Source organism: Acinonyx jubatus, chromosome D3 (genome assembly GCF_027475565.1).
Source record: "Acinonyx jubatus isolate Ajub_Pintada_27869175 chromosome D3, VMU_Ajub_asm_v1.0, whole genome shotgun sequence".
Lineage (NCBI taxonomy): Eukaryota > Metazoa > Chordata > Mammalia > Carnivora > Felidae > Acinonyx > Acinonyx jubatus.
Genome location: NC_069392.1, coordinates 87,400,571 through 87,421,738, shown reverse-complemented (window position 1 = coordinate 87,421,738; position 21,168 = coordinate 87,400,571). Strand labels below are relative to the sequence as shown.

Below are 21,168 nucleotides of genomic sequence, written 5' to 3'. Positions count from 1 at the left end.
TGATGTTCTCTGCACATTCTTCTGCAGGCTTCCCATTTTGCCTCAGTGGAGGGCATTTTCTCATCCGCTCTGTCGGTCCTGTTCTTTTCTTGAGATGTCATGGGGGTGATCTGTTGTCCTTGTTGGACTCAGCTTCCTTTCTCTTTCTCGGCTGATGATGAGTGACCTTAAGTTCTCTTCCACCATTTCTCTGCTTGTCTCCCATAGAGGCACGTGGGCAGAATGTCTGAGTCTAACTTCTTGCAATTAGGTTGTGTTTTACGGAGTTCGAGTATGGAGACCGGGAATCAGAGGTAAACACCTTCCTTGCTGCCTCCATCAGGGGTGACCCTCTTCCCCTGACTAGAAGATCCTCCTGCTAAGAGAGACACAAGGACATTAGGTGACTCCACCGGGTCCCTTCATTTCCTGTTCCACAGGATGCACTTCCTTTACCCTGGAGATGGGATATTTCCCCTCTTATTGTTTTGTGATACGTGTTACTTTTAGAACTGGCTGAAATACCTAAACTCTGTGCCAACTCTTTTCAGTAGATGTTACTTTTCATTGGGAGAGTCATTCAGTTAGACCCAGTGACCTCTAAGTTGGGTATCTCATCGGAAATTACAGAACACCCAGTTAAATTTGAATTTCAGATAAACAACAAATAGCATGATTTTCCCCTTGAGATTTAAGTTTATCTGGCAATCCTACCTCTAGAGCTACTACCCAAACACACTCTGTCTGAGAATTCTTCTCTAAGAATACCTTGATAGCGAGGATTCCCTTTTCTCTCTGCGTCAAGAACATCCCCAAGAAGGCTCATCTCTACTCTTCATTTTGAATTATAGAGGAAGAAACCCTCTACCTTGTTGAAATTCTTGTGATTTGCGCACATCCCTACCCAGTTGACGTTGGTGACTGCATTAAATATATTCCTGAAATATGTACACTAAATTATTAGAGCAAACGAGAAGGGCGGGTGCATTTGTGTTTTGAAACCACTATTGAAGTTAAGAGCAACGTTCTCAGGTTGCCCGATTTGGTATAATCACAGGCATCTCTTTGCCTCTGCAGCTCATTTGCAGTGAATGTCTTTTGTGATGAATTAAATGCATTCAGCCCGCTTCAGCATTCAAATAATCACAGCTGTTGTTTATTGCGTCGCATTCTAAAAGCAATAGAAGTGCTTGCTTAAATAGCCCTTTATGCCAAAACACTCAGAAGTGTAGGATGCTTGTAGGTGGCAAAGGGGCAGGGTTATTTTCCCGGCAAATGGAACCTTTTCTGGAATAGTGACAGAACATCTGTATTTACCAAAGAACCTCAATCCTCTTATCAGGACTTGGGAAGTAAGATTCCCCCCAACGCCCAAGGTGGCTACTCTTTTGTAGTGGAAACAGGAGGAAACTTGAAAACAAGGGAGGGTGGTGGGTGGGGTCTGAAGCTACCATGGCTTTTATATGAATTGCAAATCATACTCTGAAGGCAGAGGCACTGTGGGCCTGGGACTCTGAACATAAAAATGGAATGTCCGGCACCCCAATATTATGCTGCTTATACTCACTTTTCCACTTAATAGGGTGTGGTTTGTGTTTTGTTTTTCTTCCCCTTTGCTCTTGAGTTTCCCTTCTTTTATGTGTAGTGTTTTGTATATAGTAAGTTCTGAGCACTTGCTGGCTTTTTTTTTTTTTTTTTTTTGCATATTCTCAGGTGGTAAAAACACTAATTAAAAGACTCTCTTGAAGACCGGGAGAGGCCAGCTAATTAGCCGTCAAGAATTCTCATCAGTCTTTGACAAATGGTATTGGGAAAACTGGATGTCCCTATGCAAAAGAATGAAATTCTTCTCCCCCTTTTCGTACACTGTTCACAAAACTCAACTCACTATGGGTTAAATATTTAAATGTAAGACCTGAATCTATAAAACTCCTAAGGTAAACATAGGGGGCAAAGCTTCACGACATTGGTCTAGGCAATGATTAAGGTTCTTGAATCTATCACCAAAACCACAGGCAACAAAAGCAAAACTAGGTTTAAATAGGCCAGTGGGGCTACATCAAACTAAAAAGTTTTTACTTGGAAAAGGGAAGAGCAGAGTAAAAAGCGATCAATAGAAAGGGAGATTTTTTTTTTTTACAAGCCGTATGTATCTGATAATAGGTGAATATCCAACAATTCAATCGTAGAAAGAACCCCCAAATAACCTGATTTAAAAATGGGCAAGGGACTTGAACAGACATTTCTTCAAAGAAGACACACAAGTGGCCGGCACGTGCATGAAAGGATGGTCCCATATCGGCAGGAATCATCAGAATTGTGAGGAAATGCAAATCAACATCACAACGAGAGATGGTCTCACACAAATGAGGATGGCTACCTTAAAAAACAACAAAAGATAACAAGTGTTAGAATGTAACGTTTAAACCCTTGTACACTGTTGGGTTTTAAGCAGTATAAGCTAGTGTTGGAAAATAGTGAAGTCACTAAGGAAAACAATGTGGAGGTTCTCAAAAAATTATGCTAGCACTGCCCTACTGTTCAGGGTCCCACATGCAGGTATTAAAAAGAATTGAAATCAGGATCTCAAAGAGATATTAGCGCTCCCCTGTCCATTGCAGCAATGTTCGCTATCGCTAAGACGTGGAAACAGCCTGAATATCCGTGGACAGAGGAGTAGATAGAGAGAATGTGGTACATGCATACAATGGGATATTACTCAGCATTAAACAAGGGAATCCTGCCATCTGCAACAACGTGGCTGAATCTTGAGGACATTATGCCGAGTGACGTAAGCCAGTCGCAGAAGGACAGGTACTGCCCAATTCCACTTACGTAAGGTGTCTAAAATAGTCGAACTCCCAGAAACAGAGGGGAGGCTGGTGGTTACCAGGGGCGAGGGGACAGGAGACGAGGGAACTGCCATCCAGTGGGTACAGAGTTTCCATCACACAAGGTGAATGAGCTCTACAGGTCTGTTGTACGATACCACCCAGGGTTAACAGGGCTGGAGGGTGCACTGAATTTGTCAAGAGAGTGGAGCTTACGTTAAGTGTCTCTCTCTCTCACACACACACACAGAGACTTCTTACCTCGAGTCTTTTTTTTTTAAACTCCCAATCTTCTTCCTTTTTTACAAATTTAAATTCAAGTTAGTTAACATCCAGTGTATTCTTGGCTTCAGGGGTAGAACCCAGCGATTCGGTTTTATACTGTAAATTACCCCCTCTTGGACCTTACCTCCAGAGTGCAAAAGGAGCCTTTTAGCTAATGACAAACTGAGTCGCTGTATATGGATGTTATAATTTGAGGTTTTCCTAAGGTTTGACAGTCTGTTGATACACATAAAGTCAAATAATGCTGACTAATAATTGTACTGGCCCCTCTCCTCCAGGCTCGCTTGCACCAAGGTAACTTGGACCCCTGAAAATTTTTCTCTCCCTGCTCACAGCAAAAGCATTTCAGTCTCCAAAGTCAATCTTATGTGTGGTTATTGGCCCTGGGACTGCTGACTCAGTCTCATAGGACACAAGAGCCTGATGTATCAAATCCTATCGCCCTAATTAGTTTATAATGAAGACTGTAATTGCCGTAAGGACAAGAAAATCACATTCTCTCTGGCGCATTCTCCTGCTGAAGCTGAGTCACGTGGAGGCCAGATTGTATTCGGACAGTGAGCGTGCTGAGCGTGGAACTGAGAGCAAGGAGGGCCTGTCGCATGGCGCAAGTATTCATGGCACGTGAGGGCCGTCTGCTGCTGCGTCCAGGTCCGCAAATAGATGCCTTCCGCTATGAGAACTGGTACTGAGAATCGGTTACTCACTTTTTTTCTTTGTGGCTTTCTTGTTTCTAAGCCTCTGTACTTCTAGACCAGACACGGCTTGTGTCTCACATCCTCTCCGTTTATCTTCGACTCCATTCATATTGCTGGGAGCCACTTCGCACGTGACCTCACGAAATTTCCCATGGTTTCGCGACCTCCTCTTCGTGTTCCAGAGCTTCTCTGAGGCTGACGTGTGGGGCTCAGGTGTGAAGCTGGCAGTGCGAGGGGTTCACACCTGGGCTCGGGTGCGAGCCCAACAGGATAAGGGGTCCACACCTATTGGGTCACCATTGACACAGGGGCTCTGATGGATAAACCTTCCTCTTTTCTGAACAGTTCTTTATACACTGAGACACTTTATACATCATTCCTCAGGGGGGCCCAGCAGACTCGAGCTCATGTCCACAATGGTGAACAGCTGAAAAACATACCTGTGTGTTAGTTCTCTTTCCCTGTTTTGTTCTGCTCAGCCCCCACTTCTGTTTCTGAGACCATGTGGCTCCAAAGAGTACCTGTACTGGGGTATGTGTCTGGCTCTGCTTTCAGGAAAAGACAGGGGGATGGTAGTGTGGGGGATGGTGTTCTAGAACTGGACCATGTTCTAGACTGAGGGGACCATGTTCTAGGGGGACTGAGTAACCGGGGTGTGAGAGCCCTGGGTGTGTAGATGTGTCCCAGTGATTCACGCTGCACCAGCAGTGATTTGGGATAAGTTTCAGCTAAGAGAGAATTATGGTCATGAGAGCTTTCTTGCTTGTGATTCAGCATCCTTCCAGGGATGTCAGGGCAGGTCCCATGGTGATGCTGGAGTGCACCCTTGAAGCTGAGACACATAATGCACTACAGAAATGAGCTAGAGATCCCCAAATGCCTTGGCATGGTATCGAGAAGGGATCAGAAGGAAGGCTCAAGGTGGAAGAGATGTGGGGATATATTTATTATGTGAGAGCAGAAAACCTGTCACTAGAATTATGTTCCTGGGAGAGGCTCAGAGGACACACCCTTTAATAAAGCAGTCTGGGAACCCTGGTGAGAGGGACAAACACCAGTGCCTTTAAGAATCCTGGAATACCATTGGCACACCTGGGTGGCTCAGTTGGCTAAGCGTCTGACTTTGGCCCAGGGCATGATCTCATGGTTCATGAGCTCGAGTCCTGCATCAGGCTCTGCACTGATGGTGCAGAGTCTGCTTGGGATTCTCTCTCTCTCTTTTCTCCCTCTCTGCCCCTCCCCACTTGACTTCTGTCTCTCTCTCAAAATAAATAAATAAACTTAAAAAAGAAAATGAATCCTGGACTACCACAAGGAGACACTAACGCCCTGTGGTGGGAGATGGGTTCCATGCAGAGTCAGTGGCCCAGCCACCTCGATGAGGTTTCAGGTGCCCGTTGTTTGGAGCACACTGTCTTATCCTCTTTCAGATAAATGGCAAGTGATTGCATTCACCTTCCCTACTCGTAAGAAGGAGGCATGTTGCTGGGTAAGACTCCCTGGCGTTTGGAAGCAGAGTGTAGTTCAACCCATTTATCAGGTGACTCAAACGCTTTCAGTTTTGAAAGATTCCCAGAACAAAATTGAGCTTTGCAGCAGGTCTAGCTGCAGAGCAAACAGCTCTGTTGATCAGAGTGTATGACTCAGCAAGTCGGATGGGTAGAGAAGTATCCGTGGTGGACAACGGTGCTCATTAGAGGTGTAGTAACCCCCACATACAAGAGTCAGCATAGACCCCTTGAGATCCGGAGCAAGAACATACCGTCTGCAGCAAGGAGCTACTCCCCACTTGAAAGACATGTGTTTCTGGCCTGAAGGCATGGCTGGAGGTGTCTGTGGGGAGCTGGGTCTTATCAGACCCAGCCAGTGGGCCAGGCAGGTGTAGCATCAGATCTTACACTGAAACTGTTTCTTTGGAGATCACTCTCGAGCAGGTCTAGAGGTCCTGTCAGCTACATGAACAGGCCTGTGCACCTGTGTCACACTAACACCTCGGCTTACAGCTGTGGCCTTGGAGGTTTGCTGTGACCACTAACAGGAGAAGAAAGACCCGGGCCTGGTTCCTGGACAGTGGGCTCCATATCGTGGTGCTAGAAGAGAATGGAGTTCAGCCACACTGCGGCCTCACTCAGGGGCAGCCTGGGAGCTGGATCAGCCACTTTGGATGGAGTGGACGCGTTCCAGGTACTGGTATGTTTGCAGACTTCTGGCCTGTGTCAGATGGCTTGGCTGTTGCTCAGGGACCCAAAGGAAGATGACAGGATGCATGTAAATTTAGGAAGAGGGCGTCAGTGGTCTCATGGCAGTGGGAACATACGTGAGCACCTTGTGGAATGCTAAGTAATGGCACCGGCCACAAAGGTGACTGCTCCGTGGGTGTCAGCCAGCCTCTGTCCTTAGCCCCAGTGCCTTAGGACGGGCCGTGAAGAGAGTTGGTTAAGGTGTTGGGCGCGAAGGCCAAGTACAAGCTGTCGGCATGTCTCCCACGCCATGGCAGATTTAGATAACACCACCATTGCTGCCCAACTTGTCATCAGCGAAGTGACATGGTGGCTTGTGTGGGGGCCAGCCACTTGGGGGCAGGTGCTGCTCAGCGGACCAGCTTTGCCCCAGGTGGGATAATCACGCTTACCCTGCCAGTAGAATGGAAGGGTGTCCCGGAGGCGGGGCAAAGTCCAGTTCTGTGGCAGAGCCTTTAGGATTGCAGTTGGGTCAAGGGGGGCTACGGACAGTAGGCCCATGGGAGCCACTGCTCCGACTGGATCTCTTTGTCCAGCCTCCGCTACAAAGACCTGACAGGCGGTGGTGGTAGCAGATGTGGTGGCAGAAGTGACTCACTTTACTCAGCACCGTCCGTGGGATCCAACCGTCCGTGGGATCAAGTGCTCCTGTTATGCCCATTTACTGAGGAGGATGTGGAGGCAGAGAGTCGTTAGGTAACTTGCCCATGTTTATTGACACCCCTGGAGAGACTGGATTGGAATCCAGCGTCGGCCTCCCGGCCGACTGCCTTCTGGTGTTGGTTCGCTCTGTGAGGTGTGTGTGGTCCCCGAGCCCTGCTGGAGGAATTCTGCAGCTCCAGTTCTGGGCTCTGAGTTCTTGCTGTGGATACACCACACTCTGTCCATGCACTGTTTGACTGTTCTAGAACCCAGATTCGGCGAAACTTCTAGATCCTGCGAATCACTCCGTAGACTGGTTTCCAATCTCTGTTAGTGGCAGGTGCAGGCTGGTGTGTGCTTCCAAGGGAACATTCAAGTAATGAACAGATATTTTTAGGTAAGGTTCTATATTTCAGACCTTTCACTAATTAATATTGGCCTTTCAGTTAACCCAAATCAGCAAAGGTTCGTACGTATTGATTTGCACTTATTTTTGGTTTTCTCCTGTGAGTATTCTCACGTGTTACCTTTTTCATTTGTCTATTGTGTCCCCAAGGACATCTCAAGTTCAGAAAAGCTTAATTTGATGGAAATATTCCTTCTCTATTAGTGATGACTTTCTTGTAAGCGTCAACTATTTCCTGACATGTTTGGAATCTCTCCTCCCTCTGGGCCCTGTGCCCAGTAAACTACTCCAAGTAAACACTTGATAGGCACCGGTGGCCCACAGTGCCACAGCAGCCACGCTTACCACTGCCTTCAAGAACTTGTTTATTGATCCATGTTTCTCCTATTACTGATCTGAATATTTCCTAACCTGCCTTCTTTTAAAAAGAAGGTATCTTAAGAAAAAGACAGCATGGGGCACCTGGATGGCTCAGTTGGTTGAGCTTCAGACTTTGGCTCGGGTCATGATCTCACAGTTCATGGGTTCAAGCCCTGTGCCAGGCTCTGTGCTGACAGCTCAGAGCCTGGAGCCTGCTTCGGATTCTGTGCCTTCCCCTCTCTCTGTCCCTCTCCCACTTGCACTCTGTCTCTCTCTGCCTCTCAAAAATAAATAAATGTTTTTAAATAAAAAAGCAATTGGCATCTATTTCATGTTGATAAAAGGACTTTACTGTAGCTGCTTTCTCTTCTGTTTTGGAAACAAAGACAGAATGACTTTTATTCTTTTTTAAGTTTATTTATTTATTTTGAGAGAGAGAGAGAGAGAGAGAGAGAGAATCCCAAGCAGGCTCCACTCTGTCAATACAGAGCCCAACATGGGGCTCGAACTCATGGAACCGTGAGATTATGACCTGAGCTGAAACCAAGAGTCAGACTCTTAACTGACTGAGTCACCTAGGAACCCCAGAATGACTTTTTTTTTTAATTTTTTTTTAACGTTTATTTATTTTTGAGACAGAGAGAGACAGAGCATGAACGGGGGAGGGTCAGAGAGAGGGAGACACAGAATCGGAAACAGGCTCCAGGCTCTGAGCCGTCAGCACAGAGCCCGACGCGGGGCTCGAACTCACGGACCGTGAGATCGTGACCTGAGCCGAAGTCGGCCGCTTAACCGACTGAGCCACCCAGGCGCCCCCAGAATGACTCTTTTTTAATGCTCCACTTCCAGTCTGGCAGACAAAAGTATTGCTTAGGATAAGCTGCTTCAGGGCTGGGGTTGATCCTACTATGTTCATGCCCCTGCAGCATGGTGCCAGGAGGACAGACAGAGACAGAGGGACAGAGGGGGGCAGAGAGATAGAGACAGACACAGAAAGGGGGGAGACAGAGAGATGAGGGAGGGAGAGATAGAGAAACAGAGAGACAGAGAGAGAGAGACAAGGAGACAGGGAGTGAGAAAGAAGAGAAGAGAAAGAGAAGGGAAGGGCAGGAAAGGACACCATTGCTGGGAGCAGCATCTAGAAGGTCTGCATGAAACCATCCCTGTTCCTCCTCCTGCCTCATCTGTCCTCGTCCTTGCTGCTCTGGGGCTCAGCTGGCCTTGTCCCCAGAAGCACCATGTCCAAGGCTATAGTGACAGCTGGGTCAGAGACAGGAATTACAGAGGACGGAAGTAAAATAATTGATAAAATGGTGGGTAACAAGTGTGTGCACTAAATTCACCTGATTGACTTAATTTATGAGTTTTGAGAAAAATTTAAAAGCTGTTTATTAGTTTGCTGGGGCTGCCGTGACAAGTGATCACAAACTGAGTGGCTTAAGACAACAGAAATGTATTCTCTCACAGCTCTGGGGGCTGCGGACAGAAATTAAAGTGCCAGCCGGTTTGCTTCCTTCTGGAGAACCTGTTTCAGGCCTCTCTTAGCTCCTGGGGTTGCCGGCCACCCTTGGCCTTCTCTGTCTCGTAGACCCTCCACCCAATCTGTCTCTGTCTTCACATGGCCTTCTCTCTCTGTGTCTCTGTGCTGAGCTGCTCCCTGAAGGAGGAAACAGTCATTGCATTGGGGCCCACCCTCACCTACTAGGACTGCATTGTAACTTGATCATATCTATGAAGATCCTTTTTCAAACAAAATCACATTCACAGGTTCCCTGGGTTTGAACTTGGACATATCATTTTCGGAGGCAGAATTCAATCCACCATAGATGCTTATGAAGAAAAGTGTCAATTGGAAATAAAATAATAAATTAAAACAGCAGTCTTTAAATATTTTAAAATGTTTTTTTTTTTTAATTTATGTTTTAGAGAGAGGGAGAGAGGGAGAGAGACAGAGTGCCAACAGAGCAGGGGCAGAGAGAGAGGGGAAGACACAGAATCTGAAGAACGATCCAGGCTCTGAACTGTTGGCACAGAGCCCAAAGTGGGGCTTGAACCCACGAACCATGAGATCATGACCTGAACCAAAGTCAGACGCCTAACTGACTGAGCCACCCAGGCACCCCAAAATAGCGGTTTTTAAATGTATCCCTTTCCTCCCATGGAAAAAGAAACAAAAGAGGTACCATGAGTCCTACCAAAAGAAAGCTCTTGTGTGGAGTCTGTCGGATCCTAGTTTTGCTCTCTGTGTCCTTGATGACCGCTACCCCCAAGGTAAGGCCTGTGATGGGGAAATGAAGTACCTTGCAAGGACAGTGTCAGTCATTCAGTGGGATTCCTGGACCCTCCTGTCCCCTCTTCTCCCAGCACGTGTGTCCCAGGAGGTGAGTTCTGCTTTGGTCCCGGAGGCTTTCCCACTACCATGGTAGTGCTCTTCCTTCGTGGCCGCGCTCTTCCTTCGTGGCCATGCTGTGTGCCCATTTAGTTTGTCCGCTTCTTACCATTGCTGCTGCCTCAGCCATTGGAGAGAAATCTTCCCGCAAGAAGAAGGACCTCAGATACCCCCGATGATGTCAACACTCCACATGGCTCCTCCTCCTCCGGCTCACTCCAGGGAAAAACCCTGTGCCTCCAGCTTGTCCCTGGAAGGGCTTGAACTACACATCTGGCACCATGACTGTTCCAGCTCTTGTCTGACTTCCAACCCGCCAATCTCTGAGGCTGACATGCAGGCAATTGCTTCTCCCCAGGATCTACTGTGAATAAAAGGGCAAGTTTTGAATGGCCCAGCTCTTCCTTCTGGTTCCCCCCAGCTGCTCACTGAGTTAGTTTTCCTGTTCCTACAAAGGAGCCTGGCACCATCGGGTATACGGCATCCCTTGCCCCGACTGGGAGCCTGGGGCGAGTTCCCCAGAGCTGTGTGCAAAGCAGGTGTGTGAGGTGTGCAAGGGGTGTGTGTGTGAGACAGACTCAGACCCATGCCTTCCTAACAAGGAACTGCCGTCCACAAGTGGGGCTGTGTCTTCTGTCTCGCCCTTCCCCACTGTCTTTGCCAGGCCACCCTCCCCCTCTAGTTCAGAGGCCTAATTCTGGTGCTCAGAACCCTAGTTTTGAATCCAAAGCTCCCTTTACTGTTCTTTGCAGCTTTCTACTAAAAGTGGCATTCATGGAAATCTTTCCTCTAACCCAAGGGGACATTGTAGACCAGACCCCTATCATGACATTTGTCACTCTTCCAATAGCTTCAAAGGTAAAGCAATCTCATTATATACATTATCTGGGATACAGAAAATGCTGAGAACCCTCACTGGAATAGGTCTTGCCCAGATCGGAACAGGGCTGTGAATTTATTGCAGACACATTTCCAGTGGCTTCCCTGCCATGTTTTACCTTCGCCAAGTTTTATTCTTACATTAGTTAGTCAGGAAATGACTGTTTCCAAGAAACTCTGACAACATCCTGAGAAAGAGTGACTGAGTCAGAGTTTTGCATAATCAGGAATCCTGAGGAATGTGGAAGCCCATGGACAGGATGCAGCAAAAACACAATTTGCTAAGTGGCTGTGCCTGGGTTTGAGGAAAGTACAACTTTCAAAATGCTTCTCATAATTTGAAAATAGGATGGGAAAGATAGGCTTTTGATTTTGGACTACAAATAGCTTTCTTTCAAGGATCACTGTGGCTAGTGGTCATCGGGACCTCTTCCCTTTGGTGGGGGTCCCAACCCCAACTTAGGCACATTTGACCACTAGTGTCCAAGGAACAACAGATAAGTGCCATTCTGGATTAATTTTTGATGCATCTGTCCAAAGTAAAAAATTAACCTGAAGCTGCTTTCCAGTGTTGCCAAATTTGCTGCTTTTAGGAGATTTGAAATAGCTGCTTGAACCAGGAGGGATTCTTAGAAGTGCTTCAACCTTTAGGCAGAATGCTTAGAGTGTTTAATGACAACCTCTAGAAAATTCTGAGGGCCAAAGCTGATGGCAAATGTGGCCTGAGCTGGTTTCTCAAACTCTTCCCTGACTACGTGGGTAGCCATCTGGAACAAGTGTGGGAACACAGAAGAAATCCTTGGCCTTATAGAGCCCACCCTTAGCTTCCTTGCTCCAACATGCCTCCCTGTACAGATGGAGATTATTTCATTAGAGCAAAATGCCAGAATAGTAACATTCTTTTTCTTTCCCATGTTCTGTGATACGATTTTTTATCTCTTTGCTGAATTAAACCTTCAGTTCTGAGTGTGTCTTTGGAAAGCCTGCTCTCCTAGTAGGCTCTCACATGTTCAAAGGTAGGTAAGTAGGTGAGGAAGGAGGAGTTGTACAGGGTGAGGGCCCAGCTGATATGCATAATCTCCCACAGACCTAGGAGACCTCAGGCATGTTAGAAAGTCTAAGGAAACTTTTTTGTTCTTTGGCCAGCATCAATCAAATTATAGTTGGAGTGATTTTCCAGCATCTTGCACAAACTGGGAGCTAATTTTGAAGCATTTCCATCTTTTAATTTCTTCTTGCCCACCTCCTGTCCCAAAGGGGTAAAAATGCTGGCATGGTCAGAGACTAAGAGCAAGCCGAAGGCTAGGGCTGCAGATATGGGGCAGAGACCAAGCAAGGGAAGGGGAAGCTGCAGGAGAAAGCCAGTCAGGAGTGCACAGCCAACAGGGCTGCAGACTGTAGCCATAGGGAGGGACAGAAATCAAGTCCAAGTGGCATCAGAGGAGATTCGGCTTAGTGGGAGGCAGTGAGCAGTGTGGTGGCTGAGCCTGGCAGTAGGGTCAGAGCAACGCTTCTGGGGTAGAGGAAAATCTTCCTGAAGTGTGGAAGTCCCTTGTTACAGTGGGTCCAGTCAGGGCATTCCTTGAATTAAGGGAAAAGAATAAATGGAACTCACAAGATGAGGACGTGGGAATGAGTCCGAAAATCAGACTCCAGCCTACTGACTAGGGTTTCAGACACACATAAACAGACCATGTGCATGGAGGACAAAGGGGCCCCCAAGTGACTGCCATGTACGACACAGTTCAGGGATGCAGAGCCATTGTTCTCAGCTGTGGTCAGGTCCAAAGTCTGCTGGCTGGTGGGTACAGGGCTTGTGCTGTCCCCTGAGATGCTGTAGGGTTGGGGAGAGACTGTGCAGAGTTGATGGTAAACATGACCTGTAGAGGAGCTGGTGTGGACCCAGGAGCTGAGCTTCACACATCCACTTCTTGCCTTCTAGAAACCTGCCCTAGTAACAGTAGCTGTGCACCCTTTGTGCCGCTCCTCTGCCCGAGGTGGACAGTGCTCATTGGTCACAGCAGCACAGCAGAGTGGTTAAGGGCACGTGTTCTGGAGTTAGGCCTGTGTCTCCAACAGCTTCTCCTCTAACAATGCATGGGTAAGTTACCTCATAAAATGAAGAGCCCTCATCTGCAAATATTACCCATCTCAAAAGTTTTTAGGAAGAGTGAATGAAATAATTGTATAAAATATTTAGCACAGGACCTGGCCCACTATTTGCTCTTAATAAACAGAATCCCTGACAATGAAATATTTATGAAATTATGTGTGAAGTCATTAATAATAAAATCATTACTAACATTCTTCGTATTTCCTACTGCTGAGTGAAGAATTGGCTTTACCCAAAGGGATGTCTGGCCTTTGTCCCTGGCTCCTGGGAGGTAACCTCTAAATCCGTGGAATTATCCCAGGGATTGGCACCTCTTCGTGATTTGTGGTGGGCTGCTTGACCAGATCTGATAGCTCATGCTTAGATGACTCAGGGTGAGGAGCTGGCCAAACCAGAAAGATCAAACATGTGATGTGAGGGGTGGCACTTTGGACAGCCACATGGGACATGGTTCAATCAGTCATGCCTGTGTAATGAAACCCCAACACAGACTATGGACACCGAGCTCAGGGGCCCCGAGGTGTTAATGCTCTGTCTGCATATTTCCGTAGATAGATACTGAGAAGGTGTCCCGGAGGGCATGGAACCTTCCTATTCCCTGATTCAACCCTATGTGCTTAGTCCATTTGGGCTGCTGTGACAAAACTACCACAAACTGGGTGGCTCATAACAACATAAATTCATTTCTCACAGTTCTGGAGGCTGGGAAATCCAAGATCATGACACTGGCAGATATGGTATGTAGGGAGAGCTTCCGGACCATGGATGTTCCACATGTCCTTACGTGGTGGAAAGGGTGAGGGAACTCTCTGGGGCCTCTTTATAAGAGCACTAATCCCATTCATGAGAGTGCCACCCTCATGATCTTATCACCTCCCCAAAGCCCTCCTCCTAATATCGTCTCACTAGGGGTTAAGTGTTATACGAATTTGGGAGACACAGACATTCAGTCTGTAGTAGTGTCTCTTCCTTTAGCAGGCACTGATTGTTATGGAAATACAAAGTGCTATGGAAAGCCCCTGTGATTGTAGCATGGTGTTTTTCCTGAGTTCTGTGAGTCATTCTAGCAAATTTTCAAGTCTGAGAGAGTCCATGGGCATCCGTGAATTTGTAGCTAGGTGATCTGAAGGGAGGGTGTCCATGGACATCTGAGTACCGGTGGCTGGTGTCAGAAGTCTTGGACAGACCTGGCAGCCTGGAGCACAATGCTCTTAACCTGGACTTTCATTCCAGGTATGTGCTGGTCTCACAGCCTCAGAGTCCTGCTTAACACAAGGCTCTGGGCAGCCATTACATCATTTGAATTGCATTTGAGAAGTCTGTTTGCAGTCCTTGTCCTCTTCTAGCATTCTTGTGCTTAAAGTCCTTCTAGAAATGCCCACCTCCTATTAAATTACCCGCTGCAATTATTCACATATTCTAAAACCACATCATCACACTTGTGTGCAGTTGCAAACTTCCAGTTCCTTCGTGTACTTTCTGGAAACCCCATATTCCTTGTACAATCCTATGAAGCATATACTACCTTGTACAAATAGGGCGTGCAATGACATTGAATTGACTGCATAACTATTGACTCCACTTTTGTGAAGTGCAAGGCATTGCTAAATGGTCATATGGCCAAGCCATAAACATACAAGGGACAACAGTTCATTCTGTGTCTCCGAGAACCGAATTATCTCACCCCTGCCCAGAGAGAACTTGCTTTCGTTGTGTCACTCTTGGCTCTCAGTTAAGCCCATCGCTTTCTACAGAGTGAGTGCAGGGTATCCTCCATGGAAGAGAGGGGCACCTTTTATTCAGAGCACCTCCTATATTTACTTCCAGCCTCCCCATACTCTCTTGGTATGTGCTTCGTTCTAGATGGTGGGCAGTGAAGTCTTTAATTACTGGCATGCAGCCTTCAAGCTCTCTCCTGTCATGCAGTTGAGGGGTCCATGTGCTAGAGGTGGCGTAGTTCCCAGATGGTGAAGCCACTGGTGTCCTGTGTCCCTGAGTATTTGTGGAGCAGTGATCCCACCCACACTTTTTGGACATGTACTGTTAATGAGAAATTCATCTTTGTTTTCCTCTTTAGTTTTGGTTTATTTGTTTTGTTTCCACAGAATGACCTAATGTTATCTTGATCAATGGACAGACTCACAGTTCATGGTAATGTGTCCAACCACACTGCAGCTACTAGCTGTGACTTGAAAGCAAAAGAAAACAGAGATTAGCATTTGTCCTGAGTGGTGGTAAAACCAATAATAAAGGAAAGAAGAGGCAAAATTCATATATTTTTGTTATGCTTCTGTTATTTCATCTTTAAATTGGAGAAAAAGCTGTTTAAAATACTCGTTTTGCAATATATACTTGGGAAGCTAGATGTGGTATAAAGCCAGGTTTCTCAAACCTGGCTTTATTGATATTTGGGATGGGTAATTCTTTGTTATAGAGGCTGTTGTTATACACCGTCAGTGTTTAACAGCATCCCTGGTCTCTACCCACCAGATGACAATAGCATCACTCACTACCCCCTCCGAGTTGACAATCACAGATGTCTTCAGACATTGCCAGTGGCCCCTGCTATGCAATGTCATCCTCTGGTTGAGAACCACTGGCACAGAAGAAAGAAACTCTGGCTTAGAATGGGAGGGCTTCTTAAGTTTATTTCTGCCACTCACTAGCTCCCTGATCCTGGGTAACCGAGGCCATGGAGGCTCCAGTTTCCTCATCTATAAAACTGAAATAATAACCACTATTCAGAGCATTCAGAAATTCATGTACACAACACGTTCACTTTTTAAGCTGTAAGGCACTGTGCATATGGAAGTTAAACTCCTCAGGTTGCCATTTATTTTCTATGTTGTGCACAAAAAATGCTTTTAACATAAGAATGTGTACTTCGTGATTTTCTTATCCTCATGATTGAGGGATGCTTCATAGATCATCTTGGGCTGTCAGGTTCGTGTGGGATACCTTCCTGCTTGACTTTCATCCCCTCCCTTTTGATGCCTGTGCCTGTCTTCATATTTCTCCCACCTGCTGGATCTTGTCTTTGGTACCCAGAATACCTTGAAGGTTTTCTACCCTTCACTCATCTGAACCTTTCTTGCTCAATCTAAAGGAACATGTTTCCCCTCCTGCAAAAGCATCAAACCTCATTCCCTTCAGGTTTGGCTCCCGGCCACTGAAAGTGCTAGATAGTAATGTGATGAACAGGTTGAAAGCTAAGACGGCGAGGCTGATTGGCTTCTACATCTCTCGAGCATCATCTCTCCACAGTTCCATTCCATTTACCCTTACCAACGTTACAATTGCTTTGTGTCCTTGTCAGTGCTTGGCGTTACCATTCTCTTCAGTTTCAGCAATTCCGGTAGGTCTGTGTTGGTATTTCATTTTGGTTTTAAGAAGGCATTCTCAGAGGTGTGTTCCCTGACCTAAAGAAAAGAGTAATCCCTCGTTACAGGACATGTTGAGAGACTATAGCATCGTGGACTTTCAGGAGACAGGAGGACACATTTTTTGTGAACTTGCTACGTGTTAAACACAACATGAGACATTCCACCCAAATGATTACATTTACTGCTTCCAACTGTTCTATACATGAAGCTTCACTTTTCCCCCTTTATGGATTAAAAAAACAGACTTTGGAAATATTTAATAATTTACCCCAAATCTCATATTTATGAAGTTTTGGCTCACGGCATATCATGCAGATGACTGCAGGTTCCTTCTCACATTGGCACTGATATGGGGAATTGCCTGTTTCTATCACGGAGAGAGAATAAAATGCTGCCTGTGGAGAGAGGAGAAGTTCAGGGCATTTCGAAGCCATGTTGGGCTTTGCGTGGGAAAGGCAAGAATTGGACCTGGCTGTCAATGTGCTTGGGGCATTTCTGGGCACACCTGTCCACGTTCCTTTGCAAAAACGCACACTCTGGCCGGGTAGGCAGTCATGCTTTCTGGCTTGCTCTTTAAATGCTTTAATATCCCTTACCTCCTGGTCCCCAAAGCCCCGAGAAGAGATATGGCAGATCCTATCTTCATGTTTGGATTGAGCAGCTGGTACTGGGAATATTTTAGTGATTGTTCAAGGTCACAGAGTAGACAGAGACAGAGCAAGAATCAAGTTCAGGACCCTGTCTGTGTAAAAAATGTCATGATGTAATCCCACATGACCTGTTTTCTCAAGGGTCCTCTGTGGCATGCTTAGGTCCGATCGTCTCATAGTTGTCCTATTTTGTTGATCTGACGTTGGATTCAGGAGGGACACAGTGAGTGCAGCAGCACCCATGGTAACAGTTCCTACAGCCACCATTCTCTGACTGCTTCCTCTGTGAGGGACTTTGGCCACACACATGCTCATGGTAGCCCCTCAGGTCTGTCTCCAGATGAGAAGACAGAGCCATGCAGAGGGTCAGACATCTTGCCCAAGGACTGAGCTGGAAACCCAGGCATGTGAGGCACATGAAACACCATGTGTGTTACACAGCCTTCTGTGAGTATGAAATGTGGTTTTACAGACGGGTCTTCAGGGATCATGAGCGTGGGGCTGGATGGTGTGATTTCAGACCCTGGGCTCAGGGAGACTCCGTGATGAAGCCTTGCTTGCCAGCTTTCACACGCTTTCCTTGTAACTTCTAACTGAACCAGATAAAGCAGCCACATTCTCTACTTCCTCTCCTCTCTGCTCTTCCCACTTCCTTCTCTTCTTAGTTTTTGGATGGAAATGGCATTATGGTTCATGCACCTTTCTGTAGTGCAGATAAATCAGCTGGCCCTACCCAGAAAGCACTGCTCCACTGTGAGCCCGACTATTCCTTTTGTTACAAATGAAACATTTTGAACATACTCTGGGTTATTGATGCCCATGTACCCAGTGCTGAGATTTTTAACACATGTGAATATTCTGCAGTATTTGCCCTACAACTTTTAAATTAAGAAATGAGATGTTTCAGGTCAGGTTGAGAGTATACCATCCACCCCAGATCAACTTCACAAAACAAAACTTCTGATTTCCCACCGAATATGTTCATGCCTCAGACTCCTCCCTGTCAGTAAAAGGTGTTCACATTCCCCCACCTGCTTAGCATGAAGGATCTTTCCCTGACTCCCGTCTTTCCTTCACGCCGCACCCCTGCAGTGCATCAATTGATCCACGATTTCTCCCAAATACACAGTCTCCCTGTATCCTCATCTCCCTCCCAGGCTTTGGTGATCATCTCCCAGATGGTCCCCCTGTTTCCCCCCATCTTCTACAGTCAGTCTGTCACACCACAACCCAGTGATTCCTAAAGAGCAAGTTATATCCAGTCACTGCCAGCTGTGGACTGAACATTTGTGTCCCTAAAATTCCTGTTAAAACCTAATCCCCAGAGCGAGGTAGTAGGAGGCGGGGCCTTTGGGAAAGGCCTGGGCGGAGCCCAGGCATGAGGCCAGGCTCGAGGCCAGGCTTCGAGCCCAGGCTCGAAGGCACGAGGGCAGAGCCTTCACGAATGGGATTAGGGCCCTAATGAGAGAACCCACGGAGCTCCCTAGCTCCTTCCCCCGGGTGAGGACACATCGAGAAGATGGCCATCTGGAAGGTGGGTTCTCACCAGACCCTGAATCTGCTTGCACCTTGATCTTGGACTTCCGGCCTCCAGAACTGTGAGAAATAAATGTCTGTTGTTTATAAGTCGCCGAGTCTGTGGCATTCTATTATAGTAGCCTGAACGGACTGAGACACTCCTCATATCGTATTCAGAAATGATCCACATTTGTCATGGTGGCTGCCAGGGGCCAACACCATCTGGGCTATTGGTCTGTCTGGCCTCTTGCCTCCCTCCAGCTCTGGCCTGTCTGCTGCTCCTTGAGCACGACAAGCTCATTCCTGCTCTGGGCTCTTCTTTCTGGAGAGCTTGTTCCCCGGATCTTCACTGGCTCCTTCCCTTCCTTCCCTCAGATCCCCACTCAAGGGCATGTCCTCTGGGAGATATTCCCACACAGATTCCCTGCATCAGTACACTGCATTCTCTCCTTCTGCTCCATTTTTCCCATTGTGTTTATAAACAACTGAGATCATTACATATTCATTGGTTTGTCTCTCTCACATCCCTGGACTCGGAATATAAACTTCGTAAATTTGTCTTGCTCTTCACAGCATCCCTCATACCTATGTGTCTGGCACAGAGTAAATCCTTAATACGCACTTACTGAATGGGTGACCAGATCTCATTAGCTTGCTTTCCTCCAAAAGTGGCTACTATTTTTAAGTTGATTGGTTTTAAGCCTACTTCCACATTGCTATATTTATCACATATTTATGTACCCATGTAGATTTCGTGTAAACCTGAGTGCAAAATTTTCACACAAATGACATCATATTGTACATATTGCTTTGCAACTTGACTTTTCTTTTCTGATCCCAAAATGTCTTTAGGATTAATCCATGTTGACCCTTGTAGGTTTAGTTATACAACATAACTGTTGTGTAGTGTTCCACTGAATGAATAAATGGTTTATTTATCCATCCCCCTACTGAGTTATAGTTAAGTTGTGTTTATTTTGGAGGGAGGGGTCTCTCATGCGCGTGGGTGAGAGTTCCTCTAGGTAAGACCCATAGAAGTAGAACCATTGGACCAGAGGTTAAAGGCAACTGCAACATTGCTGGATCTATCAAGTGGCCAAAACTGTTGGTATCATTTTATAAAGTGTAATTCCATTTCCCACATCCTAATCAACATTTCTAGTTATCATATTTAAAAATTTTACATATCTGACAGGTGTCTTATGTATCTCATTTTCATCTTGCATTTCCCCCATTATTACACTTGTGTCTTTCTCCTCCCCATATGCTTATTGGTCATTCAAGTTTCTTCCCTTCTAGGTTCCTTGTTCATATTTGTGCCTGTTTTGCTCTTGGGTTGTTTGTCCCTTATTGGCTTGAAGGGGCTGTTTATGAATGCTCTATAAAAATACTTGGTGGTTTATTCGCATTGCAAATATCATCTCACAATCTGTGGGTTTCTTTTCAATTTATTTATAGTGTCTTTTTTTCTGTATGTGTCTCAAATTTAATGCAGTATTGTCCTTCATGTTTGACTTGTCTCTATATATTTTAAAGAAATCCTTCCTAGCTCTTATATTATAAAAATGTTCTCCTATATTTTCTTCTAAACTCTGAAGTTTGCTTTCTTTTCTTATCTTTTCAGTATGGTATGTGATAGGGATCTAATTTATTTTTGTTTTTATTATTTTTTTAAATGTTTTTAAAAAATGTTTATTTTTGAGAGAGAGAGAGAGAGCAGGGAAGGGGCAGAGAGAGAGGGAGACACAGAATCCAAAGCAGGGTCCAGGCTCTGAGCTGTTAGCACAGAGCCTGACGCAGGGCTTGAACTCACGAACCATGAGATCATGACCTGAGCCAAAGTCAGATGCTTAACCAGCTGAGCCACCCAGGTGCCCCATAATTTCTTTTGATTTTTAACACATGTAGCCATGTGAGCCAGCACCATTTAAATAATTTAACTTAGTTTTCTGAATAGGTAACACATTCTTTTGGTTCGAAGACCAGAATAATGTTACAAAATACATACTGAGTGATTTTGTTCCTAGCTTTACCCCACGCACCCTCTCCTCCCCATCCTGCATTGTTCTGGGTTTCTCCATGCAAATAAATAGGAAAAGATATTCTTATTTTCCCTTTCTTAAATACGAATGACATGTTTCCATATCAGGCTTAAACCTCGCTTTTCTCAGTTAGCCATTTTTCCTAGAGCCCCTTCCGTGTGAGTGAGCAGGGAGGGTTTTATCTCTCTTCCATCTGAGTAGGGTTCTGTTGTGTGGAGCTCTCAGAGTGTGCTTCACCAGTGACCTATGGGTGGACATTGGGACATCCCCAGACCTTTTCTAGTTATTGCCGACTGAACATCAGTGAATGACATTATACATACATCCTTTCACATGTGGTAAATTCCCTGAAGTGGGATGTCTGGGTGAAAGGGTGCCCGCACGTGCATATGTAATTGTGATAGACGTCGCCAATCAGCCTTCGTAGCCACTGGGTTCCTCTGTCTGCTGGCAGAATATGTGACAGCATCTCTTTCCTCACAGCTCGTCAACAGGAGGTCATCAGACTTGTAAACTGTTGACAGACAAGAAAGGGAATCAAGGAGATTCTTGACATTTTCCTCCTTTCATTGTCCATTTTAGATTTTTTAAACTTCGAGTTATAATGAACATTAAGTACACAAATCTAAACTCTACAGTTATATGACATTTTACATTTTACTCATGCACTCTCCACTCAGGTAAAATACAGATATTTTCCACTTCTCTAGAAGGTTCTTTTACTCTGTCCAAGTCATTGCACCCCACCGATAG

General features: G+C 45.9%; 1 long non-coding RNA gene across 5 annotated transcripts in view; it reads left to right on the top strand.

Annotated features, from left to right (window-relative positions):
* LOC106982259 (uncharacterized) overlaps window positions 1–19,988 on the top strand; it is a 42,329-nt gene extending 22,341 nt beyond the window's left edge. For 2 of the 5 annotated variants that reach the window (XR_008291664.1, XR_008291663.1), the window contains 3 exons: window positions 5,797–7,072; window positions 9,957–16,749; window positions 17,196–19,988. This is a non-coding gene — a long non-coding RNA (uncharacterized LOC106982259). The remainder of the gene's footprint in view (window positions 1–5,796; window positions 7,073–9,956; window positions 16,750–17,195) is intronic. The other 3 variants (XR_008291667.1, XR_008291665.1, XR_008291666.1) reach the window with 3 other exon arrangements.
* Window positions 19,989–21,168: the final 1,180 nt, after the last annotated feature.